General features: G+C 42.1%; 3 long non-coding RNA genes across 3 annotated transcripts; 1 reads left to right on the forward strand and 2 right to left on the reverse strand.

The window, feature by feature from the left end:
* Positions 1-8,548: 8,548 nt before the first annotated feature.
* Positions 8,549-9,149, reverse strand: LOC119906610. The gene is made up of 2 exons (XR_005445002.1): positions 8,869-9,149; positions 8,549-8,776 (listed from the first exon to the last, which is right to left on the reverse strand). It is a non-coding gene; the product is annotated as an uncharacterized LOC119906610 (long non-coding RNA).
* Positions 9,150-14,411: 5,262 nt separating this feature from the next.
* LOC119906612 lies at positions 14,412-14,980 on the reverse strand. Its single transcript, XR_005445004.1, has 2 exons — positions 14,798-14,980; positions 14,412-14,648 (listed from the first exon to the last, which is right to left on the reverse strand). It is a non-coding gene; the product is annotated as an uncharacterized LOC119906612 (long non-coding RNA).
* Positions 14,981-15,053: 73 nt separating this feature from the next.
* On the forward strand, positions 15,054-17,432 carry LOC119906608. Its single transcript, XR_005445000.1, has 3 exons — positions 15,054-15,166; positions 17,225-17,257; positions 17,373-17,432. It is a non-coding gene; the product is annotated as an uncharacterized LOC119906608 (long non-coding RNA).
* Positions 17,433-18,640: the final 1,208 nt, after the last annotated feature.

Below are 18,640 nucleotides of genomic sequence, written 5' to 3' on the forward strand. Positions count from 1 at the left end.
GGTCAGAATGTAAGAACCAATCAGTGTGATGGCTAACTTATAGCAGCCAATGAACGTTTGGAAAAGGGCTGAGGTCCTTCCTGCCCATTATTATTTCAGTTGCTGACCCCAGAGCTCAAGAAGAATTAGGTAAAATAAAGAAGAAGGGGCGAAAGAGGAGAAAAAGGGGGAACTTTTGGGGGCTTCTGTTTTTGCATTTGTTGAAAATAAATCAGTTTCTCTTTGGGTGCACGCCTGAAGAAACTAGAAAGAGTTTTTCGTCTCTTTTTGTCTTCATTTTCTTCCTCCTCTTCCGGACTGGTAAGTTAGTATTCTTCTACTTTAACATCCACACTGCCGACATTAACACAGCTCATTACAGATCAGCAGCAAACTGCTCCTTTAAGGAACTCCTTCCAGGTGATGTGTTCAGGGCCCTACTCTCTGCAACCTAAAGTGAGAGAGGAGTGAAGTGGCTGACCAGGAAACTTCTGAATCTGGAGTCAGACATTCAGTACAGACGCTCAGGCCAGTACCTAGTACTGAAACTAGCTCGTTATCAGAGGTCGCCCTTTTTCCTGAGTGCTATCTGAAGTCATAATGCGCTAAGGGCGCCCGGAGTTGGTGACCCGAGAGAGCGGGGTTTCCTTGCAGAAGGGCCGCTTGTCGCTACAAAGCCCATTGGTTCCTTCTGAAGACGCCACTCTTTAAAAAGTCCTCACAAATATATAGTTTCATTTTAAAACTAAGTATCGGGTCCAAACACCCGGCACAATTCAGAAGCAAAGCCGCGCCGACCCAGGCCGATCTGGAAGTCCTTCTGGAACAATGTCGGCCGAGTCCTGTTCTATATTAAATTCAAATAAAAGTGAAGCGTCGGCACAGATCCTCTGAATTTGGTTTCACAACACTCGATGTGCAAATCACATCTGGTGACACGTGAACAAGTGAATCCTGAGATCAGAGAAGAAACGTGTCCCAGAGCCTCCTGCTGCTGGATCTGTAGATCTGGAGGCATCGAGGGCCGCTGACGCTAATTTGGTGCAGTTTGGAATGAAATACAGAAACACAGAGATCAGATTTGTGTAGCGAGCAGACAAAGTCCAATGTTAAAAATCAGAGGCTGTTCTGACTCCAGCTTCATCTGGTTAGACAGACATGAACTTTCTGACTTTCCTTTAGCGCCCCCTTGTGGTCGACATGGCTCATTTTCTGTAGAGAGAAAGATTTCCTCCTCCAGGACCTTGAAAACATTTGTTCCTTCGATGGTTTGGCAGCAGGAGCACATTTAGCTCAGATCTGACTAAAAACCAGCACGATTATACAAATGGGAGCAAAAACACCTTTTTGGAATTCATTTGGTGTATTTCAGAATAATTTAGCTTTGAAGGAATTTCCTTCATTTTTTATTCAGGTTTTATCTTCTTTCATAATCACGTTGAATCATTTAGTAATTAAGGAAGTCGCTTATTTCAGCAGAATTTCTCTTTGCTTTTCACACTGAGTAGGTGACACTTTCTCAAAGGTCAAAGGTCAAAGTGACCTCCAAAGAGGTTTTCAGCCATAATTTCAGAATGAACTGGGCGACAGAATGAGGAAACAATAACCAGCACAGTACGGGCTTTCCTCCATCTCCTCCATTCTGCCTTTCACTTCCTGCCCTGGATCCCTTTTTCGCCCTTCAAAATGGCGTCCACAGAAAGTGCTTCCTTTTGGCGCGGACAGGCTCAGACTGTTATACCAGGTGTCTGACAGCATCATGGAAAGGATGCGAGGGACTCCCGGTGACATCCTTTGTTTCTGGCCAAGGACACTTCTGGCTCTGAAATCTCTTGAGAGGCGAATCTCACCGGAAAGGTGACGAGTTTGCATCCCTGAGGATTCTTCTTCCTGCAGAGCCACAGAAGAAATGCTGTGAGAACAGAAAGCCTTTCCCCTTAGTGCTGCTGCAGGGCCTCTGTGATGCCAGGGGCCTCAACTATGTGATGGTAAGATAAGTGGTCTCTCTCTGCTGGAGCTGTGGCTGCCCTTTCCCTCTCCTCTCCTCTGGCCACTGCCTCTCAGGAAGCCACTGGCTATATAATACAAAGCAGAGACACAGGCAGGTCACCTTGGACTTGTCTTTCAGCTCGTTCCACTTCTCTTTGGCCTGTTTGGTATTTATGGCCAGGCCAGAAGTGGGAACAAAGTCCCACATCAACAAGGAGTGACACACTGACTTCAATCAGATATTAATCATCATGGATGGAGACTGCCCAAATCTGGCTCCAAGCCAACCCCAGATATACAGCCAATGATACAAGCACTCACAATCAATCCTCATTACTCATTGGCCGCCCGCCAGTCAATCAGGGCTAATCATGTTAGTTTTAATGCACAATAACAGCCTTTCTAACAAGTAGAACAGGTTTGTACAACAGGGAACAAAGACGAGCAATCGATTCGGCCAAAAGTACAAAATCAGCGCTCAGTACAAAGTTCCAGTTCAATGAAAATATAAAGTTATGAACCTCAGCGCCACCTACTGGCCAGATGACACCAACTCGTCACGCTCAGTCAGACATCATGTCTACACGTCCACCAAATGTGGCTGCGGCAGCACAAAGCGTTCAGGAGAACTGACGGCTTTGGTATCAGAAGCCCCGCCCACAGCGTCTGAGCAGACTTTAAAGGCCAGTTGCAGCAAACCTGTACGCAAAATCATAAAAAAGGACCTTTGTCCGGCTCAGTCCAGAGATGTTCTGACCCACATCTGCTGACGACTGCTCACAGTTTGTAGGACAAATCTCAAAATGGTGGAAACTCGATGCAGACGCATGTGGGCGTGGCTTATATGGATGGATTCACCTCAACTTTGTCTCTGAGACGCGCCGACGCCGACCACATCCACCTGGGGACAGCGGAAAATAAATGAATGAATAAAAACTTTAATGACTTTATTACTTTAAATGATTTCTTTTCAACATTAACTTCATTTCTTCTGTTTCTGAAATGTCTGATTTAGAATTAAATAATTTTGTCCATTAAGATTCAGATTTTAACAGATTATAAATCTACTTTACATGAAGATAATAGAAAGTAAATGAAAGCAAACATTAAGAACAACATATCACAGACAGTTTCTGGATCATCTGTCAGTTTGCTAGTGTTTCTTATTCTGTCTCTACTTTTAATGTGAATTAAAAGATCTAATTTCTGTCTGAATGTAAAAAGTGACTGACCTGCTGCAGAACAGTGACTCCTGCTGAGCAGCCGGGGAACGTGAACAACAACTTCCTGAAGACGAAGAAACAACGAGCAGCTGCAGAAAAGAAAGTTTGCATTGTGTTAAAGCTAATTATGAAATAGGGCTGCAGCTAATGATTACTTTGGTAGTCGACTCATCTGTTGGTTCTTTTTGTCCCGCTGAAGGTCATGTATCATAGTTTATCACAGACAGGGTCCTGGCTATGCTAATTAAACCATTTAACTAACTAAATCTCTTAATTACTGATATACTCCAACACACAGACTAACTAGCTCCCGTTAAGCGGAGGAGCTTTACTCTTCAGAATGAACGCTAGGATCAACGCGAGGGGAAAAACAGAAGAAGACGAGACAGGGTAGCTCCTCCTATAATTCACTGACTGACTATTGTACTTAACGCGTTAGCTAACACAGCTGAAGCAGCGTTCTCTTAGCCAGCAGCGTCCATGAGACTTTGTTTCCCGACAGGTAAACTAACAAACGTTAGGATACTAACATTATAGCCAGTTGGCTAAAGCAGGAAACGTCTCTGAAACTTACCCATCAGGAGTAACGTTAGACGTCACAGCTCCGGGGTGCGTTTACGATGCTCGTGCATCACCGTAGTGCTGCCGTGAAATGTCCGCTCTGCTTTACAGCGTTTGAGCTGAACTTGTTTTGGCTGAAATGCTGCCGTACTGCTGAGAGTTTCTGTCTCCTCTCTCTCCGCCGCTCCGTCATTCATACTTCTTCTTCATGAGCAGCTTTGTGAACGAGATCTGATGCCAGTCGGACTTTATTCTCCGCTGTGTGTTTCACTGGTGATTTAGTCAGAGGGCGCTTAGTGTTTAGAGTATAATCACTAAATTAACCCGTTTAATCCGCGTCTTTTTATTACTGAAGCTCAAAAAGGTGTGTTGTTGGCTTAAAACACCTTCATTAACAGATAGAATTGACATATTTTGTACATATATTCTTTTAAGTGTTTACTACTGATGTGTTTTGAGAATCATACTCCTGCATATATATCTGGCTCATAAGAGGTGTAAATTTGTTAACGGTCACAGTTGTGACCAGTAGTATAACACAGTGCTTCAACTGAAAACACAGGTTTTGGCTGTGATCCTAGTTATCATCTGTTTATTTTCACACTTTTTGAAACTATCACATGTGTTGGACCTCCTGGACATACGAGACCCCCCAAGCGCTGTGAGCAGCATCACGATCATTCCTACATTTGAAAGAGTAGGATTTGAATGTGACTGTGATAGTGATGGCTGAGATAGGCAGACTATTGAACGGCAATCTACAGGTAAAATATCTGGAGGAGGAGGCAGATGTTCATGAGAACCAATTGGTTTGAGAAGTCAATAGAGGGGTGGTGACGGAGCCGTGGCTAAGACGCACGTCTTTGGTGGGAGATGTTTTATTTAGATTGGTAGATGTTTTATTACAGAAAGTGTATGAAAGCCATGACCCAAACAGTAATTGTGTTACTTATGGATGAAAACTATTCCCCTTTTTGCTGAGGACCCCCTGGAACCACCATAAGGACCCCTGGGGGTCCCCGGACCCCACTTTGAGAACCGCTGTTCTAAGGCACAGTTTCTGTCTGCTCTGACATGCTGAATGTTTCCACCGCTCACTATTATGACCGAGTGTAAAACCTAATATTTCACTAACTTCACCAACATAAAATCAAAAAGGCCATACTTTGTGTGTGTTAGGAAGGTCTAAGGAGTAAAATACATGTACTCAAATTGTTAGTAATTTGGGATTAAACGGGTTAAGAGAAAAAGTCAGGAACTCAAAGAAAATGCCTCAAAATTAAGTCACCAAACTCAGAAATCAGCCACAGAACTCCATTCAGAAATCTGCTGTTTTAAGGACAAACTAAACACTTTGTCAAACTTTGGAATCACTCTTATTAATAAGAATTAAATATTAATTACTGCTGTCTTTGGCCCCGCCCCCTGCTCGCCTCTCCTGGACGTTCTGCTCTGTGATTGGCTGCAGCGGTATCCTCCATGGACAGAAGACCCGCCCCCCCGGCAGGCGGTGGAAATCAAACTAACGGGCCGCCAGGTTCAGACCGCACGTGTGTAGTACGTCGCAGCTGTAGAGTGGCATCATGTGACACGTGATGTCACTGCAGCAGGAGGAGTCTGACACACAGGAAGTGGGCGGAGTTACAGAAACAAGTTTTACATATTTGACTCAAACTTTACGTAAATTTAATCTCAAATATCAGCGAGATTCTCGCCATTTCAATTAAAGTTCAGTTGGAAATAATCCAAATAAAGTACATGTTGATTCTAAAACAATATGTAACCGTGCTACCCTCTAAACGTGAGCTAACACTGCGCTTGGTTCGGAAGGAGCTAAGTGATATAAACTGTACCCATAAAAGGAAGCATCAGGCCAGGTAAGTTGCAACCAGTAACTTTTACTCACATTACTTTGCAAGTAACAGTTGAAACACAATTACACAACATACATGAAAACTAAAAAATGGGCCCTTTAAAATAAATGAGTGTTTTTGTAGTCGTTAAAGTCTGTTTGTGATCACTTCCTGTATTAGTCAATCCACTGTCAATAGTTCTCTGTTAAAGTGCGTGTCACCAGTTCTGTGACAGTTTCCTTGTTTAAGAGGAAAGTTGGCACTTTTGGATGAAGTGTGTGTACCAGCTCAGGCGACTGATACTTTCCTACCAGCAGGGGGAGTGTTCGATGAGTTGGTCTGCGTCTCTTCAAGATCACGCTGGGAGGCTCGCCGTCCATAGAAAAGGGATCTTCCAAGTAGTTCTCGCTCTGTCCAGAAGACCTGAGCTGTTTTTGCAAACAGGACTTTAAAACAGTGTTCTATATATCTAGATGTTGTACAACAATCACACTAAAGCAAAACAACCATGTAACATTTAAGCATCGCATGCTGCATAATACTCAATGATCACATGTTCAGGCCTATTTATCACACTTCAGTTCAACTTCAAATCTCAGCTCAATATCTACAGTAACCAGCATATAACATGTTCAACCTTATTCAATAACAGCTGATACTAACTCAACAGAAATTACATCAAGCTACTCTTCTCCCTGTATTAGGAAACCTGTCGGCCGTACAGGCTCCACATAACTGTAGCTGCAATGCAATACTCTAATTAGAGTAGCCTTATCAGAAAACACAATGTTTTATCTACCCACAGCAGAATTTACACATTAAGGTTTAACATTTCCACACACAACATTCAAATAAAACCATAGTATTTGTGGTTAACTTAGTTATTCCTCACAAATCCCTGAGCTGTGAGGAAACTAGCTGACAACATTAACACATATTAGCAACACAGCAGTGTTAGCTGCTGCTGCACTGAAATACATGCTGATAGCATTAGCGCGCTGATCGCGGTTAGCATCAGGCTCCGGTTGTATCCAGAGAGGAAGTGCTAGCAGGACACTAGAAAGTGAAGCAGAAACACACACAGAGGTTTTTACCTTCTGCAGGTTCCAACATGTCCGTTAGCCGCTGGATTAAACTCTTAATGGGCAGAATTAAGTTCCTCTCAGGCAGCTTTTACAGCTAACGTGTAGCTGCTCTGTTAGCTGCCTCACGCTATCCTGTGACCTCACTCTACGGGGTTTCCTTACATCCCGCCCCTCTACCTTTCTGATTGGCTGACAGTGTCGGTAACGACCAATGAAATGAGCTAAATGTTAAGATGGACAGCGGTCTGCCCTCTGGGGTTAGCTTGTGAGCTAACGGCTACATGTAAACAAACTATTTAGATGAAGTTTGTTAACACAAAGACACATATTTATTTATCAGCCTGTAGCATTATTTAATCCACTATGAACTGTTTTAAACACTCTAACTTAACTAACTGTACGTTTTACATGATGTTGTTACAGAAACTTACAGGGAAAATGTTTTCTTACCTGATATCAGCAACATTTCTGCAGGATATGAGTTCACCCTGTGTGACCCTTCCTCTGTGTCCATATTCCACTCTTTTCTACATTATTATTATTATTAATATATTTATATTAATGTTTACTGTCTGCCATGCAGCAGAAGGGAGTTACAAACTCAGTTTCACTCTATAACCTGTTATATTGTGACAAAATAAATCTGCCTTTTATTCTGCGTTCACACTTCACAACTCAAATTCAGTGCAGATCAAAGAGAAAAGAAGCAAAGAGACGAAACTCTGGTGCTTTTTTGACAACAGCCACTAGATGGCTCTTCTGTAGTGCTGCTGCTGTTTATGGGCTGAAAACAGCAGCAGGACAACAGCACAGAACCCACAGAGACACAGCCCAAACAATATTCAGTCATTTCTAATCAGAGGAACTGGATGAAATGTTCTGATGTTAAACACAGCTGTGTGATTCTGTGCTCTCATTCTGGTTTGCAGTCTGTATTAAACTGAAAATACTGAGCACCTGCAGGTACAGTGCTGGAAACAGAGCTGACTACACACAGTTACATCCTGCAGCACCTCATAAGTTATTATGGGGTTTTTCTCACTTGTGATGTGCTACCAAAACACAATAAAAACAATCTGCCAATGGAACAAGTGAAAATCTTGGTAAGAGTTCTTGAAATCAGACATTATATTTAAGCCTTACAAGATAAGAGTGATCTTATCTGTGAATGAGTTTTCACAGCTATCTTAAATTAGCTGTGAAAACTCATTTTTAGCTATATTTTACTAGTATTGTGATGTTATGTGTCTCATAATAAGCTTGTGATGCTCAAAAATAGTATTTCCCCCTCAAAAGTAGCATCTTTTTTGCCATCCTGTTTGTTTCAAGTGTATTTAACTCATTTTTAGTTACACTGTTCTAGATTTAAGTCCACCACCTACTTGAAATAAGATTAGAAACTGGCATTTTGAGACAAAATGTCTTGAAGTTAGCATTCCTGACTCGTATTAGGCAGTGCTCTTTTGCCATAATAAGGCATAATTTACCATCCTGCCATCATCTCAAGTGTATTTACCTCATTGTCAGCTCCACAAAAGTAATACTGTTCGACATTAATCCATTAGCTGCTAAATCAATCAGTCCGTCTGACTTTATTTGTATAGCACTTTTCATACAAACAAAATGTGACACAAAGTGCGTCCTAATAAAAAGCAATGCCCCCCCCACACACATCCAAAGCAAGTAGTTTGTAGTCAAACACTAAAATAAGAGCGCTCATTAAAAAGGGAAGTGAGGGAACACTAGAGACAGATCACCCAGGACAACCACATGATGGATCATTTGGAGTCATTTCTCTGTTTCTCTCTTTGGTTTTTTTGAATGTCCAAATATGATTTCGGCTTCTCAGATGTGAATATTTTCTAGCTTCTTCAGTCCTCCATGACGGGGAAATGAACATCTTTAGGTTGTGGACCAAACGAGACTTTTGAGGACATCACCTCGGACTTTATATTGACCAGACAAGTGATCAGCAGAAAAGAATCATTAGTTACAGCTCACCTCTTTGAATGTCTCCCATCTGCAGCTCTTTTTGGGGGGAGCTCACATTTTGCAATCGTTTGTATAGCTGTGAGTAGGCAGTGACCTGCACAGGACATTTAATCACTTTTCATCAATCAAAGGGCTCCTAAAAATGTCCAACATCAAACAGTCATCAGCTGGGTGCATTTCACTGACCCATGTATGGAGGCCTTGGTCCTGCAGCACTATTCTCTTTGCCGTTGCTGTCATTTCTGGCTTTGATGGGGATCTGTGTGATTCTTTCTCCCCCTTTGCCCTCAGGATTGCAGTCATACTGCTCACGGTGTTTGGAACGAGCCGCCATCTGAGCTCCTTTGACATCTGCCAGTTGCCCGTTGGCCTCTCTTCCACAACTCAAAGTACTGTTGTCAAGTTCTGTGTCGGTGTGCGGTACATATTCGGGAAAGGAGAACTTCCCAACCTTTTCAGGGGTTGTGTACTTTACAGGACTTGCGTTCACAGGAGTGGATGTCTGTCGCACGGGTGATGCATTAAAGGAGGAACTGTGTCCTGGAAAAGAAAAGATAATGAACTACTGCAAAAAGCAACGTTTTTCTTTTTCGTGACGACACAAAATGCGACGTAGCATCGACAGCTCTGCACACCTGTAAATCAGCAATGTTCCATTTTAGGGCTGAAATCGCTTCCATCCACTAACTGATCACCATCAGTTAATCTAAAGTGAAGTGAACACACATGTGGACCACCACGCCTGTTCCAAGAACACTGTGCTGTCAGCTCAACGAGCTGCTGCCAACTTCAACAGGTGCTTAGTTTAGGCCACTTCACTGAGAAACTGAGCTCCTCCGACGCACCATGACAGGCGCGCCGGACCGCTTTTCATCGTTGTCTCTGGGATGTTTGCAGCTATGAAAACACGAGACTATTAGAAGTTGACACATTCAGATTAGGTAGCTAGTATAGAAATGGAGATAGCTCATCATATAGACGTTACTAGAGCTTAGATCGGGCCCAAAAACATCAAGCCCGACCCTACCCGAGCCCGTGCCCGAGCCCGGCCCGACACATTAACTGTAATTATGAGCCCGAGCCCGATTTAAACCCGAGCAGAAATGTTTTTACCACAGGTGCTGAGGGGGGGCCACATCACGGACAGGGGGAGCTGCGCAATTATATAGAATTAGCCACTCAATATTAAGATTCAGTTATTTTAATGATCACAATTAAAGTATTAATTTTATCAAACTGAACAAGCACAACATTCAGCATTCAATCAAATATTCTTAAAGATTTATTTTAGATTATTTCTAATGTTATTCCAACATAATATATCGTTATTTGGACATAATATGTGTGCCTGCAACAAGCAAGATGTGCATTTGTAAATCCGGTGACACGCGTGTATATTTTTATTAATAAACTAGTGTTTTTTGGGTCAGTGTGGCTGCAAAGTTGCACAGAATGGATTCCATAATCAGAGACAGCCTATTTCTTTTCCTTTAAAGACATTTCAAGCTTTCTATAGCCGAGATATATTTCTGATGTCTGCGAGGCAGATGCTGAGTTTCCGGTAATTTCTGATGAGATGTGCCTCGTGATTATATTGTCTGCTATATTTGCTTCTTATTTATTAAATCAAGGCAAGTGGTTGATGAAAAATTGATTAAAATTAAGATACAATTTATCAAAACGAAATTGACTTTAAAGAAAGGCTTTTCTACAAAACAGAACGTAATGAAGTGGTTTAATCATGTCGGAGCCACTCCATGTCTCCCGATATATCGCGCATCCTGTCTTACTCATGCTGCTCACTTTTCATAATCAACATAGATGGAAAAAAATAACATTATAATATTAACAAATCTGAAAGTGAATGTGCTTCTGTAATGGCTACAACACGGATAGTAAGCCTACAGACTCTCTATTTGTAGGCTACAAACTGCTGCACATTGATTTCATTCTTGATTTGGCACACATCAGATGAAAGGCATTTGTTTACAACTAGGGCTGTGCCATGTGGACGAAATAAAAAGTCTATCGTTTCATATTCTGCTCTATCCTTTAGCAAAATACACCGTTTCCGTTAAAATGACAGCTCAGGTTGTAATTTTAAGAGAAAATAATCAGTGTTGAAAGTAATGCGTTACTGTAATTCCACTACTTTTGTCAGTAACGAGTAATGGAGCCAGTAACACAAATACAAGTAACTTAGCCTGCTGAGATTTAAATCGGCTGGTTAATGGTTCCGCTTCTGATCTGATGTCTAATGCTTCATTTTATATGCAGTAACTGCTCAATTAATTCACTTAACGTTATTTGATTATTACTTTTGTTTGTTAGTTATGTAATTCAGTTACCAGACTTCATTGAAAGAAATAATGTTGTAAACAACCAATGAAAACTGACAGGTTATCCTTCAACAGGTTGAATCAAGCATAGAGGCTGTAATATGTGGATTATTAGCTTATCATCACGAAGCTGTACCTGGCAGGTGAGACATGTCTTCATGACAGTGTGTGACAGGAAGTTGTCTCCTTATAGCTTATTGGAGGACAAGTTCAGTTCAAAGGCCTTTAGTAATGTTCATTTATTGGCCATTTTTGTAGTACTGTTTCTTTTTATTAGTTGTTGTTTTTGTTGTTATTTTACATCCTCAAAGTAAAGACATCAATCAGTAAAAATACACCCATCTTGTACCTTTTTATATATAAACCTTTATTTAAACAGGAAATGTCCCATTGAGTCTCTTTTACAAGGGAGTCCTGTACAACACAAATAAACACAATGTTTCAACCACAAGTTGAAAAACAATTAAAATACAGATTTACACAAAGTTTACAAATATTTACACAGAAAAACTACAATGAGTTTAAAATATGTAACCAAACGAAATAAGGACTAAATGTAGAGATCTACCTACCATTAATTCCATATATATATTTTATAGGAAGAAATCTAGCTAGCTAGCTTAGCCAGGTAGTTGTCAGCTTGTCTGCTGGTGCTACCTACAAACGCCGATATTTCCCCTGTTTTAATAGATATGTTTGTTATAATCTCTTTCAGAGTGGATTTCACGAAGCAGAGGGTCGCATGAATGTTGACCTTTCTAAACAGGCAACTGCATTTCTTCTTCAAGCCAGAGAAAGCCGTCGACTGACACAGCTCATTTACGCCGTTGATTTTCCTTTGAATTATATTTCATTTTTATCAGCAAGCTTAAAAGCAATAAGCTTAAACTGTAGAATGACTTAGCCACTGTTCAGACCTGGCATCTTGGTTGATCCGAGCTCAGGGGGGCAGCTAAAGGTAAGTCAGAGAAACACCTGACATTAGAGTGCGTCTCCACGAGCTTCTTCAGGGACCACTTGTGATCGGATCTCACTTCCCCGCTAGATATGCAGATGGAAACAAAATCTGGCCATCCACTATATCTGTTGAAGAACAGAGACCACATAATACACCCAGCACTTACACTTTTATTTAGCACTGTCCACTTGTGATCCTATTGCTCAAAACGCATTTTAAGACCAAGTGTAAACAAGGTCTTATTATTTCATGGTAGTTTTGATCATTGCATGTCACTAACAATATGGAACTGAAGGGTTACTTTTTAAAGTAAGTGTCTGTGAGTTTGCATGTTGACTGCATTTTTATATGAATTTTATAATGTTTCTTTGTTTTCTACTCCCCAGAGAGCTGTTAACCAAATGCTGAGTGGAGTCCAGCAACATCAGGCCGCATGATCGGAGCACCTCAAACAGCAAATGAGCGACATGATTGAGAGACATTCTGGGGACCTGGATCAACTAAAGACTGATGCGATGGGGATATTTGACCAGTCTGTTGAGCCTTTCTGTCAAACTGCTTCCACCCATTTGCAGAATAAGACCATCAAAGAACTGCTAGAACCAGTTGAACCAGAGATTGTTGTGGCAAAACAAACAGTATGTTATGTGGAAAACTCCAGAGTTCTTACCATTAAGGACCGTTATTTTCATTATATACCGTCGGTGAACAGTTTGGAGCAGCTGCTGGCACATCCAAGAATAAGTGCAATGATTGATAAGAGGCCACAGACACGCAGAGGGAGTCTTTGTCTGCTTGCCATGGTAAAATCAAAAGATCTTTCCCATTGTGGTACCGCTGAGATATTTGAGAGGATTAACCGTGACTTAACTGAGCTGTGTGACGGTGTCCAGGTTGTCACTGCACATGGTGAGAGGACAAATAGCCACTATAATAGAAATAGTACTCTGCATGTGAGTTGGGCATGTTGACCTGCAGTTTTCAATAAAGCACATTTGGTAAGTCTATTTCTTCAAACAAGATGATTCATCTTTTACAAATAACACAGCAGCTTAAAAACCTTCTGACATGTCAAAAAAGCTTGTTTCATCTGAGATATGACTCAAAACAAGATGGTTTCAAGATATTTAAGATGCGCTGTCTAAAAACAAGCTCCTTTATCTCACTTGCTCTTTAGTGTGAGTGTGATGACAGATTTTGACCAGAAATGAGAAAAATAGAGATTTTGAGTTTTTGCAGCGCACTGACGGCAGCAAAAGGTCAAACTCCTCGTCTGCGAACACGTCAGTAAAGCTGATTGTGATTAATACGCCCTCAGATTTAATCAGCGAGCTTCCAGCACAAACAGAAACGTCTCTTCCAGCCAGAGATCCAGAGATTTCCTCCTGTTTTCTATTTAGTCCAGAAGATTGTTTTTCTTCCAGCTTTTATTAGACAGGACTTTTATTTCCCTTCAGCTTTAACAGGGATGGACATTATATGAACGTCTGCAGATTTCAAACCAACCAGCTGCTCATTATGTTCAAGTTCTGGATTAAAGTCCACTTTCAGCTGATTCTACTTTACTTCCTGCTTCTACTGCAGTCCATTTATCTGAGCGCTGGAGTTACCAGTTACTTTACAGATACAAAATATCAGCAGCTAATAAATGATGATGTATTATTACAGGTTAAAGCAGCCAGCAGGAGATGAAGTCATTAAAATGAGCTGCACCTTTACCAGCTGCAACATGAACCTGATGAACACATGAACGCAGCAATAATCAGAATCCTACAATAGATTTTATTCTGCAGAATGAGTCCTTTTACTTGCAGCAGAGTATTTGTACACTGTGGTATTAGTACTCTTACTGCAGTAAAAGCTGTGAGTACTTCTTCCATCACTGCTCCCACAGGAGGAAACAACAAACGTTTCCTCAGAGTCAGTTTTCCTCCTCGAATGTGAAAACTTCACTAAATCATCAGAACTAAGAAATAACAGGAAGCTGAACCAGGAAGGAGAAACAAGCACACTGAGACGCTCACGTGCTGTTTGGATCGCCATAGCAACACACAGGAAGTGGGATCAGACACATCTAGCAGGAAGAAGAAGAAGAAGACGCTGACAGCTTTAATCTGATAGCGACGCCTCAGCCTGCTCTGGTTGCCATGGTAACACCGGCCTGTAGTCAGTAATCAGTTCATCAGTTCAGAGAGGTTAACTACAGACCACAGAGTGTCGACATCGTCCCTGAAGGACAAAACTTTATTTACCAAAATAAAAAATGTGCACCCAGTTTAACACCATTTCAAAACCAGATTAAACCCAGTTTCCAACCAGTATAAACCAGTTTGAAGCCCCGGGTTCTGCCGTCAGAGAGGAACCTGGTGGAGCAGAGGTCAGGTGGTGTCAAACGTGGCAGCAGGTAAAAAGGATAGGAGCCAGGCTCAGACTCTCAGCTCACTGTAACATGATTTATTAAGTCAAAACAAGGTGAACACAAACTTCCAATGATGATGAGGCAGGCAGGCGAGAGGAAAACCAGGAGCGGAGTCCGAAACACAAACATGTTGAGAGGAAGAGGCCGGCAGGAATGAAGTCCGGATGAATCCAGATGCAATAATCCCCAAAAAACAGGCCCAGGGTCTCCAAACGGAGAGACAACCAAGAACTGGACCAACAACAGAGACCTGTACACACACACAAGGTGGCAGGGTGATTAAACACAGGTGAGACACATCAGGTAATCACAGGGAAGACACAGACAGGAAATAAAGACAGACAGCAGAGACATTTCAAAATAAAACAGGAAACAACATCAACATTTCCTTTAATCCACCTTTTACAGCAACATGTTGAAGTTTAACTGACACGAAGTCGACAGTTTGACGTGAAGCACACAGTGCAAAGGGAGAACTGGGCTCAGTCTGGACTCCAGTGTGACCACTGTCCGGTCCACCGGTCAAACTGGAAACATGGGCGACAGAAAACCCTGATCCTGTGTCAGAGACTCAGACGAGGACTCTTCACTGTGAAACTAAAGACAGCTGAATGAGCTGTGTTCCAGTAAAGCTCCACCTCTTCCTGTACGCAGATATACACTGAGGACAGCACATGATGATCAGAGCAGAGAGCAGGCGGACGGCCAGAGAGACGGTCTACCTGGACATGGATCACCTGTTGGTGCTGCTGCTGCTGTGGAGCTCAGGTAGGACTTTAAACAGCATGTGTTAGTAGGAGTCCAAGCGGTGAAGCTGCTGGAGCACGATCCTTTCTGTTCTTCTTCTTTTTCTGCTAAAACTGTTTGTGCTGCTAAACATGAGCCTCAGATGTTCAGTTGTGTCCAGGTGTATCAGGTGTTCAGAGGGCTGTACTACGAAGCAGGTCGGACACATCCAGGCTTTCTTGGCTTCAGCTCGACGAAACCTTAAACTGACGGCTGAATTTATTTACAATAAGAAAATTTAAAAGATTATTTGTGTTTCCATTTGCTTTCAAGCTGACGTTAAATTAAGTGGAGATTGTTCATAGAAAAGATTTAAATTCAAGTATGATGCAAATTAACGACAACAGTTACAAACGAGAAACCTGTGCTTGCACAAGGTTCCCAGGAACGTATTTAATATGCACAAACAGAAATAAACAGGGGAATACAGACGCTTTCTCAGCTGCAGGCTGAAAGGAAGAGGTGTCATGTGAAAGGGTTTAAACTGCAGTCAGAGATAACGGGTTTCACCACAGCGATCATCTTTGTTACCTTCATCAGGCTCTGTGCTCGTTCCCATTAAATTCTGACGCGTCATGTGACTCTTCTTCTGCACAAAATGGACCAATGGCAGAAAACCATTTTACAGCAAAAATCAACTCTGCTGCTGCAAAGAATGCGAGAGAGGGATGCTGGCTGACAATCGTTGTTGGACGCGCTCTGATTGTCTCCTGCTTATATGTGACGGCTGCACATCGAGCTCTTAAACTGTAAACTTGATATTTAAACATGAAACTCAAGAAGTCTGACACTGTCCCACCATGAAGGACACGTGGACTTCACTTTAGTTTCTGGACAAATCAAAGTGAGATGAACGCTGACTAAATATTATCAGTGATAAATACCAATAATTTCTTTTTTAATCTGTGCTCTATTTGCTTTGTTTATTAGCTGCAAAGTGTGAAAGAGACTCGGCAGCAAATCAGGACCGAGCATAAAAACATCATCCAGTCAGAGCTGCTAACTCTCACAGATTGACCGTGAGACTCACGCTGTTGACACTTTCACACGCTCTCACGCTGAAACATCAATTTAGTCACGTAGTGAAAAACGACTGATAACATGTAGAACTGATAACGTCAGCCTGCGGCGTGAATGGGCTCCGCACGGCTGAAGCGACACCAGCGTACGCCGTGATCGTAATCAAACAGACCTGCACTAGTGCTGTGAGTCACAGACAGTTTGTGACAGAGTGGTAAAATAAGAAATCTAAAAATGGTTTGATGACTTTATCTTTTCCCATCTGAACATCTAAAAGCTAAGTATGGATCCATGAAGATAAGAAGGGTTATGTTCCTGTACAGGCTGCACCACAAGACAATGAGACGGTGGCTATACAGTGTTTTTATTGCTTCTATTGTTTCAAAGGGAATAAAGAGGCATGCAAACTCAGTATCCTGTAAATGGAAGTACTGTAAATGAAAATACTGTAATGATACCGTCGTTTAATTCTTGGTAATTATTCAATTCTGCAAATCTACAGCAATCTTTGGAGGGGTTTGTTTTTTTTACCCGCCGACTGGATGACCAATAATGGAAAAGCGTTTCCACCACCTGCTTCTGTTGACGATTTCTGGACAGTTTGAGTTTTGCCTTTGTGAACACAAACTGGACCAGCTGGAGAACTGAGCATCTTCACATTGGTTGGATTCAGGACCCGGACCTTTAGGTGTGAACACGTCGTTTCTTCAGCTGGGAGTCAGGTGACAGGACCTGATTCTTGTTGCTGTAGAAACATTTCCATCTGTGGAATTTAATCTGAAAGTGTGCAGAGACTCAGTTTGTGATGTTGCACTATGAATAAAGTGAAGCTGAGCGAGCATACTTCACTGAATGCTGAACTTTAACTCTATATAAACCAGTCTGCTGGCTGCTGTTCTGTGTATTCACATGTTCATCTCACCTACAGTAAACTGGTAAAATGACTCCAGAGGGAGTTCACTGAGATGTTTCTGGGCTGACAAAGTGTTTTTTCTGTCCACGGCTGTGCTCCAATCACAGGACTCCAGGCTGAAGGAAATCACACCTCAACAGGTAAAGAGAGAAAGAAAAGAGAAGGAAAGAATCACAGAAGCAGAATCAGCAGTCAAGGCTTAGTTTAATCTCTTGAATCCACTTCTTTACTGATGACTCTCTGGTTTCTGTTCAGAGCCTGATGATGTCAGGTTGGTGGGAGGAGCCAGTCGCTGTGCAGGAACACCAGAGCTGAAACATCAGGGAGACTGGAGACCAGTGAGGTACTCTGTCTGGACCCTGAAGACAGCAGCTGTTGTCTGTAGAGAGCTGGACTGTGGCTTTGCTGTTTCTGTAGGACAGAGAAAGGAGTCCTCAGACAGACCTGTGTGGTTGATCAGGTCTGACTGTGTTCAGTCTGGATCTGCTCTGAGGGAGTGTGCATCATCAGACTCCTCTTCCTTCATCCTGGATCTCACCTGCTCAGGTAAGACCATCAGTGACATCATCTATGACATCATCTCTGACAGTAATGTACCCAGGTTGACTCACACTCAGCAGCTAGAATGGCAGCAGACTGTCTCTGGCAGCCATGACGGAGTCTGATGAGCTGCTGCCTCAGTAAATCAGGAGCTGAATGCACCAAGATATATATATGTATATGAAACATGTCTGCTGCTTCAGGAGGCCCCGGGGCCAACCACCAACCAGCCTGAAAGGACTCCTCCTTCAGCTTGACGGCTTTCTTAGCCACTGGTTTCCCCCAGCAGGGTCTTTGGTTGCCTCCATAACAGGCACCAGTGACCTGCTGGCAGTGTTGGGAGGGTTACTTTAGAAATGTAATCAGTAACGTACCACAAAATAAAAGTAATGTAATCTGATTACTTTGAGTTACTTTGGGATTACTTCAGTGCCTATTTGGCAAATGAAGAAGAGAGAGTATCAGTGATGTGTTGTCTGCTCCGTGGATATTTAGAGAAACATACAATAACAAAATCCTCCTTTCCCAAAGTCCATGTTTAAATGATTTTATATGATTTGCTTTGCACTATGTCACCACTGTGGCAGTTTCTGACCCATCAGTGACAAAAAATGTGTTGTGTAGGTGTTGTTGATATTTAATAGTTTGTCATTTTAAAACGTCGATGACTCATTCTGCACTTCTTATTTTAGCGTCCAATGCAAAGATTTCTCAACCAGACGCTGCTGAAGCAGCTGAGTGTTTCTGGGCCGGGCCCCACTGATTACTGCACAGAAACAACTTTATTCACTGATTTTGGTGAAACTGGATCATATTTAATGGAGAAATATCAGAAATATGACTAAAATATATTGTAGTTTTCTCTCTGATGTCCCCCTGCCTCAACTCTGTGATTCCCAGAGTTTCCTGATGGACAGATAACTTTACTTGTTGCTGGAGTTAGTTAGTGTCCTGTCCACTGGTCCTGTTAGCTCTGCCCGTAC

This window comes from Micropterus salmoides, unplaced genomic scaffold (genome assembly GCF_014851395.1).
Source record: "Micropterus salmoides isolate LMB-PRFRI ecotype aquatic unplaced genomic scaffold, ASM1485139v1 Ms_hic_scaffold_1697, whole genome shotgun sequence".
Taxonomy (NCBI): Eukaryota; Metazoa; Chordata; class Actinopteri; order Centrarchiformes; family Centrarchidae; genus Micropterus; species Micropterus salmoides.